The sequence below is a fragment of the Mixophyes fleayi genome, chromosome 6 (genome assembly GCF_038048845.1).
Source record: "Mixophyes fleayi isolate aMixFle1 chromosome 6, aMixFle1.hap1, whole genome shotgun sequence".
NCBI lineage: Eukaryota > Metazoa > Chordata > Amphibia > Anura > Limnodynastidae > Mixophyes > Mixophyes fleayi.
In genome coordinates, this window is record NC_134407.1 from 164,460,306 (window position 1) to 164,472,379 (window position 12,074).

General features: G+C 30.3%; 9 non-coding genes across 9 annotated transcripts; all 9 read left to right on the plus strand.

Moving 5' to 3' along the window:
- The first annotated feature begins 443 nt into the window (after positions 1–443).
- On the plus strand, positions 444–515 carry TRNAP-UGG (transfer RNA proline (anticodon UGG)). The gene has a single exon. It is a non-coding gene; the product is annotated as a tRNA-Pro (tRNA).
- A 922-nt stretch (positions 516–1,437) lies between these two features.
- On the plus strand, positions 1,438–1,509 carry TRNAP-UGG (transfer RNA proline (anticodon UGG)). Its single transcript has one exon. It is a non-coding gene; the product is annotated as a tRNA-Pro (tRNA).
- Positions 1,510–2,428: 919 nt separating this feature from the next.
- Positions 2,429–2,500, plus strand: TRNAP-CGG (transfer RNA proline (anticodon CGG)). The gene has a single exon. It is a non-coding gene; the product is annotated as a tRNA-Pro (tRNA).
- A 922-nt stretch (positions 2,501–3,422) lies between these two features.
- On the plus strand, positions 3,423–3,494 carry TRNAP-UGG (transfer RNA proline (anticodon UGG)). The gene has a single exon. It is a non-coding gene; the product is annotated as a tRNA-Pro (tRNA).
- Positions 3,495–4,416: 922 nt separating this feature from the next.
- Positions 4,417–4,488, plus strand: TRNAP-UGG (transfer RNA proline (anticodon UGG)). Its single transcript has one exon. It is a non-coding gene; the product is annotated as a tRNA-Pro (tRNA).
- Positions 4,489–7,390: 2,902 nt separating this feature from the next.
- TRNAP-UGG (transfer RNA proline (anticodon UGG)) lies at positions 7,391–7,462 on the plus strand. The gene has a single exon. It is a non-coding gene; the product is annotated as a tRNA-Pro (tRNA).
- Positions 7,463–9,374: 1,912 nt separating this feature from the next.
- TRNAP-UGG (transfer RNA proline (anticodon UGG)) lies at positions 9,375–9,446 on the plus strand. Its single transcript has one exon. It is a non-coding gene; the product is annotated as a tRNA-Pro (tRNA).
- An 810-nt stretch (positions 9,447–10,256) lies between these two features.
- On the plus strand, positions 10,257–10,328 carry TRNAP-CGG (transfer RNA proline (anticodon CGG)). Its single transcript has one exon. It is a non-coding gene; the product is annotated as a tRNA-Pro (tRNA).
- Positions 10,329–11,250: 922 nt separating this feature from the next.
- Positions 11,251–11,322, plus strand: TRNAP-UGG (transfer RNA proline (anticodon UGG)). Its single transcript has one exon. It is a non-coding gene; the product is annotated as a tRNA-Pro (tRNA).
- Positions 11,323–12,074: the final 752 nt, after the last annotated feature.

The window sequence follows — 12,074 nt, forward strand, 5'->3', positions numbered from 1 at the left end:
ATCAACACTATGCAATCATAATAAAAAACGTATACCTTCATAAGTGCATACTTCGCAAAATATCAACCATTGGGTGCCATATGAGATAAACTATACATTTCTCCAGCGTAGATAACCTGGAATGGATTGAAAGAACAGTCTCATTTTGACACAAAAAACACTGCTAAAACTTACTCTTTTGTGTTGCTTATTTCTAAAAAAAAAATATTTCTCACATAGCGTGTGATAGATTATCTCTTTAATTCCCAGAAAAAAAGAAACACTGTAGGCATCATAAATATTAAAATTTCATTATTGAAATGAGTTTGCTTTCTAAAATGTCTACTTTGAGGAAAAAAAATCTCTACTCTACAAGTTCCTTTTTGTCAAAATTAAAGTTTTTAAATTTTTACTTATTATTGCTTTAAAAAATCCGAAAAACAACAAATCCGCTTCTTTCGTGTGGCTCGTTGGTCTAGGGGTATGATTCTCGCTTTGGGTGCGAGAGGTCCCGGGTTCAAATCCTGGACGAGCCCATGAATTTTAGTCATTTTTATCCTGGATTTTTTAGCTATTTCAGTCAAGCTAGGCATTTGAAGTTAGATTTTGCCATTTTCCCAAAATAGCTCTGATAAGATTGTCCAAAATAAATTCCCTATCTATTAGTGGGATGATTCTTAGTTAAAGTTTCAAAAAGTCTTGTTTGCCCAAAATGAGTAAGCAGTTTCTTTATAGGTACTTATGAATCTTTGTTTTATAATTTTAAAATAATCAAATTTAGTAAAATGTGACTCCAATGCATAAATCTCAGATCACTTGTACATTTCTGTTCTGTAGAAGAAAACAATGTTCCTAAATAAATGTTATTATGACTTGAGAAATAAATAAATAAGGTCATTCATTTGGCTGCCTTTATTATCTACAGATAAGATTCTATTAAAAAGTAGATACTTTGTAGGTACTTTGAATCTTGGCTTCCAAATTTATAAATGTGAATACTTAGAAAAATCTCAATATCAACACTATGCAATCATAATAAAAAACGTATACCTTCATAAGTGCATACTTCGCAAAATATCAACCATTGGGTGCCATATGAGATAAACTATACATTTCTCCAGCGTAGATGACCTGGAATGGATTGAAAGAACAGTCTCATTTTCACACAAAAAACACTGCTAAAACTTACTCTTTTGTGTTGCTTATTTTTTAAAAAAAATATTTCTCACAAAGAGTGTGATAGATTATCTCTTTAATTCCCAGAAAAAAAGAAACACTGTAGGCATCATAAATATTAAAATTGCATTATTGAAATGAGTTTGCTTTGTAAAATGTCTATTTTGAGGAAAAAAAATCTCTACTCTACAAGTTCCTTTTTGTCAAAATTAAAGTTTTTAAATTTTTACTTATTATTGCTTTAAAAAATCCAAAAAAACAACAAAACAGGTTCTTTTGTGTGGCTCGTTGGTCTAGGGGTATGATTCTCGCTTTGGGTGCGAGAGGTCCCGGGTTCAAATCCCGGACGAGCCCATGCCTTTTAGTCATTTTTATCCTGTTATTTTTAGCTATTTCAGTCAAGTCATTTGAAGTTAGATTTTGCCATTTTCCCAAAATAGCTCTGATAAGATTGTCCAAAATAAATTCCCTATCTATTAGTGGGATGATTCTTAGTTAAAGTTTCAAAAAGTCTTGTTTGCCCAAAATGAGTAAGCAGTTTCTTTATAGGTACTTATGAATCTTGGTTTTATAATTTTAAAATAATCAAATTTAGTAAAATGTGACTCCAATGCATAAATCTCAGATCACTTGTACATTTCTGTTCTGCAGAAGAAAACAATGTTCCTAAATAATTGTTATTATGACTTAAGAAATAAATAAATAAGGTCATTCATTTGGCTGCCTTTATTATCTACAGATAAGATTCTATTAAAAAGTAGATACTTTGTAGGTACTTTGAATCTTGGCTTCCAAATTTATAAATGTGAATACTTAGAAAAATCTCAATATCAACACTATGCAATCATAATAAAAAACGTATACCTTCATAAGTGCATACTTCGCAAAATATCAACCATTGGGTGCCATATGAGATAAACTATACATTTCTCCAGCGTAGATGACCTGGAATGGATTGAAAGAACAGTCTCATTTTGACACAAAAAAACACTGCTAAAACTTACTCTTTTGTGTTGTTTATTTGTAAAAAAAAATATTTCTCACAAAGAGTGTGATAGATTATCTCTTTAATTCCCAGAAAAAAAGAAAAACTGTAGGCATCAAAAATATTAAAATTGCATTATTGAAATGAGTTTGCTTTGTAAAATGTCTACTTTGAGGAAAAAAATTCTCTACTCTACAAGTTCCTTTTTGTCAAAATTAAAGTTTTTATATTTTTAAATACTATTGCTTTAAAAAATCCGAAAAAACAACAAAACAGGTTCTTTTGTGTGGCTCGTTGGTCTAGGGGTATGATTCTCGCTTCGGGTGCGAGAGGTCCCGGGTTCAAATCCTGGACGAGCCCCTGACTTTTAGTCATTTTTATCCTGTTATTTTTAGCTATTTCAGTCAAGCTAGGCATTTGAAGTTAGATTTTGCCATTTTCCCAAAATAGCTCTGATAAGATTGTCCAAAATAAATTCCTTATCTATTAGTGGGATGATTCTTAGTTAAAGTTTCAAAAAGTCTTGTTTGCCCAAAATGAGTAAGCAGTTTCTTTATAGGTACTTATGAATCTTGGTTTTATAATTTTAAAATAAGCAAATTTAGTAAAATGTGACTCCAATGCATAAATCTCAGATCACTTATACATTTCTGTTCTGCAGAAGAAAACAATGTTCCTAAATAAATGTTATTATAACTTAAGAAATAAATAAATAAGGTCATTTATTTGGCTGCCTTTATTATCTACAGATGAGATTCTATTAAAAAGTAGATACTTTCTTGGTACTTTGAATCTTGGCTTCCAAATTTATAAATGTGAATACTTAGAAAAATCTCAATATCAACACTATGCAATCATAATAAAAAACGTATACCTTCATAAGTGCATACTTCGCAAAATATCAACCATTGGGTGCCATATGAGATAAACTATACATTTCTCCAGCGTAGATAACCTGGAATGGATTGAAAGAACAGTCTCATTTTGACACAAAAAACACTGCTAAAACTTACTCTTTTGTGTTGCTTATTTCTAAAAAAAAAATATTTCTCACATAGCGTGTGATAGATTATCTCTTTAATTCCCAGAAAAAAAGAAACACTGTAGGCATCATAAATATTAAAATTTCATTATTGAAATGAGTTTGCTTTGTAAAATGTCTACTTTGAGGAAAAAAAATCTCTACTCTACAAGTTCCTTTTTGTCAAAATTAAAGTTTTTAAATTTTTACTTATTATTGCTTTAAAAAATCCGAAAAACAACAAATCCGCTTCTTTCGTGTGGCTCGTTGGTCTAGGGGTATGATTCTCGCTTTGGGTGCGAGAGGTCCCGGGTTCAAATCCTGGACGAGCCCATGAATTTTAGTCATTTTTATCCTGGATTTTTTAGCTATTTCAGTCAAGCTAGGCATTTGAAGTTAGATTTTGCCATTTTCCCAAAATAGCTCTGATAAGATTGTCCAAAATAAATTCCTTATCTATTAGTGGGATGATTCTTAGTTAAAGTTTCAAAAAGTCTTGTTTGCCCAAAATGAGTAAGCAGTTTCTTTATAGGTACTTATGAATCTTGGTTTTATAATTTTAAAATAAGCAAATTTAGTAAAATGTGACTCCAATGCATAAATCTCAGATCACTTGTACATTTCTGTTCTGCAGAAGAAAACAATGTTCCTAAATAAATGTTATTATAACTTAAGAAATAAATAAATAAGGTCATTTATTTGGCTGCCTTTATTATCTACAGATGAGATTCTATTAAAAAGTAGATACTTTCTTTGTACTTTGAATCTTGGCTTCCAAATTTATAAATGTGAATACTTAGAAAAATCTCAATATCAACACTATGCAATCATAATAAAAAACGTATACCTTCATAAGTGCATACTTCGCAAAATATCAACCATTGGGTGCCATATGAGATAAACTATACATTTCTCCAGCGTAGATAACCTGGAATGGATTGAAAGAACAGTCTCATTTTGACACAAAAAACACTGCTAAAACTTACTCTTTTGTGTTGCTTATTTCTAAAAAAAAAATATTTCTCACATAGCGTGTGATAGATTATCTCTTTAATTCCCAGAAAAAAAGAAACACTGTAGGCATCATAAATATTAAAATTTCATTATTGAAATGAGTTTGCTTTGTAAAATGTCTACTTTGAGGAAAAAAAATCTCTACTCTACAAGTTCCTTTTTGTCAAAATTAAAGTTTTTAAATTTTTACTTATTATTGCTTTAAAAAATCCGAAAAACAACAAATCCGCTTCTTTTGTGTGGCTCGTTGGTCTAGGGGTAAGATTCTCGCTTTGGGTGCGAGAGGTCCCGGGTTCAAATCCTGGACGAGCCCATGAATTTTAGTCATTTTTATCCTGGATTTTTTAGCTATTTCAGTCAAGCTAGGCATTTGAAGTTAGATTTTGCCATTTTCCCAAAATAGCTCTGATAAGATTGTCCAAAATAAATTCCTTATCTATTAGTGGGATGATTCTTAGTTAAAGTTTCAAAAAGTCTTGTTTGCCCAAAATGAGTAAGCAGTTTCTTTATAGGTACTTATGAATCTTGGTTTTATGATTTTAAAATGAGCAAATTTAGTAAAATGTGACTCCAATGCATAAATCTCAGATCACTTGTACATTTCTTTTCTGCAGAAGAAAACAATGTTCCTAAATAAATGTTATTATGACTTAAGAAATAAATAAATAAGGTCATTCATTTGGCTGCCTTTATTATCTACAGATAAAATTCTATTAAAAAGTAGATACTTTGTAGGTACTTTGAATCTTGGCTTCCAAATTTATAAATGTGAATACTTAGAAAAATCTCAATATCAACACTATGCAATCATAATAAAAAACGTATACCTTCATAAGTGCATACTTCGCAAAATATCAACCATTGGGTGCCATATGAGATAAACTATACATTTCTCCAGCGTAGATGACCTGGAATGGATTGAAAGAACAGTCTCATTTTGACACAAAAAACACTGCTAAAACTTACTCTTTTGTGTTGCTTATTTTTTAAAAAAAATATTTCTCACATAGCGTGTGATAGATTATCTCTTTAATTCCCAGAAAAAAAGAAACACTGTAGGCATCATAAATATTAAAATTGCATTATTGAAATGAGTTTGCTTTGTAAAATGTCTACTTTGAGGAAAAAATTCTCTACTCTACAAGTTCCTTTCTGTCAAAATTAAAGTTTTTAAATTTTTACTTATTATTGCTTTAAAAAATCCGAAAAAACAACAAAAGTGCTTCTTTCGTGTGGCTCGTTGGTGTAGGGGTATGATTCTCGCTTTGGGTGTGAGAGGTCCTGGGTTCAAATCCCGGACGAGCCCATGACTTTTAGTCATTTTCATCCTATTATTTTTAACTATTTTAGTCAAGCTAGGCATTTGAAGTTAGATTTTGCCATTTTCCCAAAATAGCTCTGATATGATTATCCAAAATAAATTCCCTATCTATTACTGGGATGATTCTTAGTTAATGTTTCAAAAAGTTTTGTTTGCCCAAAATGAGTAAGCAGTTTCTTTATAGGTACTTATGAATCTTGGTTTTATAATTTTAAAATGAGCAAATTTAGTAAAATGTGACTCCAATGCATAAATCTCAGATCACTTGTACATTTCTTTTCTGCAGAAGAAAACAATGTTCCTAAATAAATGTTATTATGACTTAAGAAATAAATAAGGTCATTCATTTGGCTGCCTTTATTATCTACAGATAAGATTCTATTAAAAAGTAGATACTTTGTAGGTACTTTGAATCTTGGCTTCCAAATTTATAAATGTGAATACTTAGAAAAATCTCAATATCAACACTATGCAATCATAATAAAAAACGTATACCTTCATAAGTGCATACTTCGCAAAATATCAACCATTGGGTGCCATATAAGATAAACTATACATTTCTCCAGCGTAGATGACCTGGAATGGATTGAAAGAACAGTCTCATTTTGACACAAAAAACACTGCTAAAACTTAGTCTTTTCTGTTGCTTATTTGTAAAAAAAAAATATTTCTCACAAAGAGTGTGATAGATTATCTCTTTAATTCCCAGAAAAAAAGAAACACTGTAGGCATCATAAATATTAAAATTGCACTATTGAAATGAGTTTGCTTTGTAAAATGTCTACTTTGAGGAAAAAAATTCACTACTCTACAAGTTCCTTTTTGTCAAAATTAAAGTTTTTACATTTTTACATACTATTGCTTTAAAAAATCCGAAAAAACAACAAAACAGGTTCTTTTGTGCGGCTCATTGGTCTAGGGGTATGATTCTCACTTTGGGTGCGAGAGGTCCCGTGTTCAAATCCCGGACGAGCCCATGACTTTTAGTCATTTTTATCCTGTTATTTTTAGCTATTTCAGTCAAGTCATTTGAAGTTAGATTTTGCCATTTTCCCAAAATAGCTCTGATAAGATTGTCCAAAATAAATTCCCTATCTATTAGTGGGATGATTCTTAGTTAAAGTTTTAAAAAGTCTTGTTTGCCCAAAATGAGTAAGCAGTTTCTTTATAGGTACTTATGAATCTTGGTTTTATAATTTTAAAATAATCAAATTTAGTAAAATGTGACTCCAATGCATAAATCTCAGATCACTTGTACATTTCTGTTCTGCAGAAGAAAACAATGTTCCTAAATAATTATTATTATGACTTAAGAAATAAATAAATAAGGTCATTCATTTGGCTGCCTTTATTATCTACAGATATAATTCTAATAAAAAGTAGATACTTTGTAGGTACTTTGAATCTTGGCTTCCAAATTTATAAATGTGAATACTTAGAAAAATTTCAATATCAACACTATGCAATCATAATAAAAAACGTATACCTTCATAAGTGCATACTTCGCAAAATATCAACCATTGGGTGCCATATGAGATAAACTATACATTTCTCCAGCGTAGATGACCTGGAATGGATTGAAAGAACAGTCTCATTTTCACACAAAAAACACTGCTAAAACTTACTCTTTTGTGTTGCTTATTTTTTAAAAAAAATATTTCTCACAAAGAGTGTGATAGATTATCTCTTTAATTCCCAGAAAAAAAGAAACACTGTAGGCATCATAAATATTAAAATTGCATTATTGAAATGAGTTTGCTTTGTAAAATGTCTATTTTGAGGAAAAAAAATCTCTACTCTACAAGTTCCTTTTTGTCAAAATTAAAGTTTTTAAATTTTTACTTATTATTGCTTTAAAAAATCCAAAAAAACAACAAAACAGGTTCTTTTGTGTGGCTCGTTGGTCTAGGGGTATGATTCTCACTTTGGGTGCGAGAGGTCCCGGGTTCAAATCCCAGACGAGCCCATGCCTTTTAGTCATTTTTATCCTGTTATTTTTAGCTATTTCAGTCAAGTCATTTGAAGTTAGATTTTGCCATTTTCCCAAAATAGCTCTGATAAGATTGTCCAAAATAAATTCCCTATCTATTAGTGGGATGATTCTTAGTTAAAGTTTCAAAAAGTCTTGTTTGCCCAAAATGAGTAAGCAGTTTCTTTATAGGTACTTATGAATCTTGGTTTTATAATTTTAAAATAATCAAATTTAGTAAAATGTGACTCCAATGCATAAATCTCAGATCACTTGTACATTTCTGTTCTGTAGAAGAAAACAATGTTCCTAAATAAATGTTATTATGACTTGAGAAATAAATAAATAAGGTCATTCATTTGGCTGCCTTTATTATCTACAGATAAGATTCTATTAAAAAGTAGATACTTTGTAGGTACTTTGAATCTTGGCTTCCAAATTTATAAATGTGAATACTTAGAAAAATCTCAATATCAACTCTATGCAATCATAATAAAAAACGTATACTTTCATAAGTGCATACTTCGCAAAATATCAACCATTGGGTGCCATATGAGATAAACTATACATTTCTCCAGCCTAAATGACCTGGAATGGATTGAAAGAACAGTCTCATTTTGACACAAAAAACACTGCTAAAACTTACTCTTTTGTGTTGTTTATTTGTAAAAAAAAATATTTCTCACATAGAGTATGATAGATTATCTCTTTAATTCCCAGAAAAAAAGAAACACTGTAGGCATCAAAAATATTAAAATTGCATTATTGAAATGAGTTTGCTTTCTAAAATGTCTACTTTGAGGAAAAAAATTCTCTACTCTACAAGTTCCTTTTTGTCAAAATTAAAGTTTTTATATTTTTAAATACTATTGCTTTAAAAAATCCGAAAAAACAACAAAACAGGTTCTTTTGTGTGGCTTGTTGGTCTAGGGGTATGAGTCTCGCTTCGGGTGCGAGAGGTCCCGGGTTCAAATCCTGGATGAGCCCCTGACTTTTAGTCATTTTTATCCTGTTATTTTTAGCTATTTCAGTCAAGCTAGGCATTTGAAGTTAGATTTTGCCATTTTCCCAAAATAGCTCTGATAAGATTGTCCAAAATAAATTCCTTATCTATTAGTGGGATGATTCTTAGTTAAAGTTTCAAAAAGTCTTGTTTGCCCAAAATGAGTAAGCAGTTTCTTTATAGGTACTTATGAATCTTGGTTTTATAATTTTAAAATAAGCAAATTTAGTAAAATGTGACTCCAATGCATAAATCTCAGATCACTTGTACATTTCTTTTCTGCAGAAGAAAACAATGTTCCTAAATAAATGTTATTATGACTTAAGAAATAAATAAATAAGGTCATTCATTTGGCTGCCTTTATTATCTACAGATAAGATTCTATTAAAAAGTAGATACTTTCTTGGTACTTTGAATCTTGGCTTCTAAATTTATAAATGTGAATACTTAGAAAAATCTCAATATCAACACTATGCAATCATAATAAAAAACGTATACCTTCATAAGTGCATACTTCGCAAAATATCAACCATTGGGTGCCATATGAGATAAACTATACATTTCTCCAGCCTAAATGGCCTGGAATGGATTGAAAGAACAGTCTCATTTTGACACAAAAAACACTGCTAAAACTTACTCTTTTGTGTTGCTTATTTCTAAAAAAAAAATATTTCTCACATAGCGTGTGATAGATTATCTCTTTAATTCCCAGAAAAAAAGAAACACTGTAGGCATCATAAATATTAAAATTTCATTATTGAAATGAGTTTGCTTTCTAAAATGTCTACTTTGAGGAAAAAAAATCTCTACTCTACAAGTTCCTTTTTGTCAAAATTAAAGTTTTTATATTTTTAAATACTATTGCTTTAAAAAATCCGAAAAACAACAAATCCGCTTCTTTCGTGTGGCTTGTTGGTCTAGGGGTATGATTCTCGCTTTGGGTGCGAGAGGTCCTGGGTTCAAATCCCGGACGAGCCCATGAATTTTAGTCATTTTTATCCTGGATTTTTTAGCTATTTCAGTCAAGCTAGGCATTTGAAGTTAGATTTTGCCATTTTTCCCAAATAGCTCTGATAAGATTGTCCAAAATAAATTCCTTATCTATTAGTGGGATGATTCTTAGTTAAAGTTTCAAAAAGTCTTGTTTGCCCAAAATGAGTAAGCAGTTTCTTTATAGGTACTTATGAATCTTGGTTTTATAATTTTAAAATAAGCAAATTTAGTAAAATGTGACTCCAATGCATAAATCTCAGATCACTTCTACATTTCTGTTCTGCAGAAGAAAACAATGTTCCTAAATAAATGTTATTATAACTTAAGAAATAAATAAATAAGGTCATTCATTTGGCTGCCTTTATTATCTACAGATAAGATTCTATTAAAAAGTAGATACTTTCTTGGTACTTTGAATCTTGGCTTCCAAATTTATAAATGTGAATACTTAGAAAAATCTCAATATCAACTCTATGCAATCATAATAAAAAACGTATACTTTCATAAGTGCATACTTCGCAAAATATCAACCATTGGGTGCCATATGAGATAAACTATACATTTCTCCAGCCTAAATGGCCTGGAATGGATTGAAAGAACAGTCTCATTTTGACACAAAAAACACTGCTAAAACTTACTCTTTTGTGTTGCTTATTTATAAAAAAAAAAAATATTTCTCACATAGAGTGTGATAGATTATCACAAGTTCCTTTTTGTCAAAATTAAAGTTTTTATATTTTTAAATACTATTGCTTTAAAAAATCCGAAAAAACAACAAAACAGGTTCTTTTGTGTGGCTCGTTGGTCTAGGGGTATGAGTCTCGCTTCGGGTGCGAGAGGTCCCGGGTTCAAATCCTGGATGAGCCCCTGACTTTTAGTCATTTTTATCCTGTTATTTTTAGCTATTTCAGTCAAGCTAGGCATTTGAAGTTAGATTTTGCCATTTTCCCAAAATAGCTCTGATAAGATTGTCCAAAATAAATTCCTTATCTATTAGTGGGATGATTCTTAGTTAAAGTTTCAAAAAGTCTTGTTTGCCCAAAATGAGTAAGCAGTTTCTTTATAGGTACTTATGAATCTTGGTTTTATAATTTTAAAATAAGCAAATTTAGTAAAATGTGACTCCAATGCATAAATCTCAGATCACTTGTACATTTCTTTTCTGCAGAAGAAAACAATGTTCCTAAATAAATGTTATTATGACTTAAGAAATAAATAAATAAGGTCATTCATTTGGCTGCCTTTATTATCTACAGATAAGATTCTATTAAAAAGTAGATACTTTCTTGGTACTTTGAATCTTGGCTTCTAAATTTATAAATGTGAATACTTAGAAAAATCTCAATATCAACACTATGCAATCATAATAAAAAACGTATACCTTCATAAGTGCATACTTCGCAAAATATCAACCATTGGGTGCCATATGAGATAAACTATACATTTCTCCAGCCTAAATGGCCTGGAATGGATTGAAAGAACAGTCTCATTTTGACACAAAAAACACTGCTAAAACTTACTCTTTTGTGTTGCTTATTTCTAAAAAAAAAATATTTCTCACATAGCGTGTGATAGATTATCTCTTTAATTCCCAGAAAAAAAGAAACACTGTAGGCATCATAAATATTAAAATTTCATTATTGAAATGAGTTTGCTTTCTAAAATGTCTACTTTGAGGAAAAAAAATCTCTACTCTACAAGTTCCTTTTTGTCAAAATTAAAGTTTTTATATTTTTAAATACTATTGCTTTAAAAAATCCGAAAAACAACAAATCCGCTTCTTTCGTGTGGCTTGTTGGTCTAGGGGTATGATTCTCGCTTTGGGTGCGAGAGGTCCCGGGTTCAAATCCCGGACGAGCCCATGAATTTTAGTCATTTTTATCCTGGATTTTTTAGCTATTTCAGTCAAGCTAGGCATTTGAAGTTAGATTTTGCCATTTTTCCCAAATAGCTCTGATAAGATTGTCCAAAATAAATTCCTTATCTATTAGTGGGATGATTCTTAGTTAAAGTTTCAAAAAGTCTTGTTTGCCCAAAATGAGTAAGCAGTTTCTTTATAGGTACTTATGAATCTTGGTTTTATAATTTTAAAATAAGCAAATTTAGTAAAATGTGACTCCAATGCATAAATCTCAGATCACTTCTACATTTCTGTTCTGCAGAAGAAAACAATGTTCCTAAATAAATGTTATTATAACTTAAGAAATAAATAAATAAGGTCATTCATTTGGCTGCCTTTATTATCTACAGATAAGATTCTATTAAAAAGTAGATACTTTCTTGGTACTTTGAATCTTGGCTTCCAAATTTATAAATGTGAATACTTAGAAAAATCTCAATATCAACTCTATGCAATCATAATAAAAAACGTATACTTTCATAAGTGCATACTTCGCAAAATATCAACCATTGGGTGCCATATGAGATAAACTATACATTTCTCCAGCCTAAATGGCCTGGAATGGATTGAAAGAACAGTCTCATTTTGACACAAAAAACACTGCTAAAACTTACTCTTTTGTGTTGCTTATTTATAAAAAAAAAAAATATTTCTCACATAGAGTGTGATAGATTATCACAAGTTCCTTTTTGTCAAAATTAAAGTTTTTATAT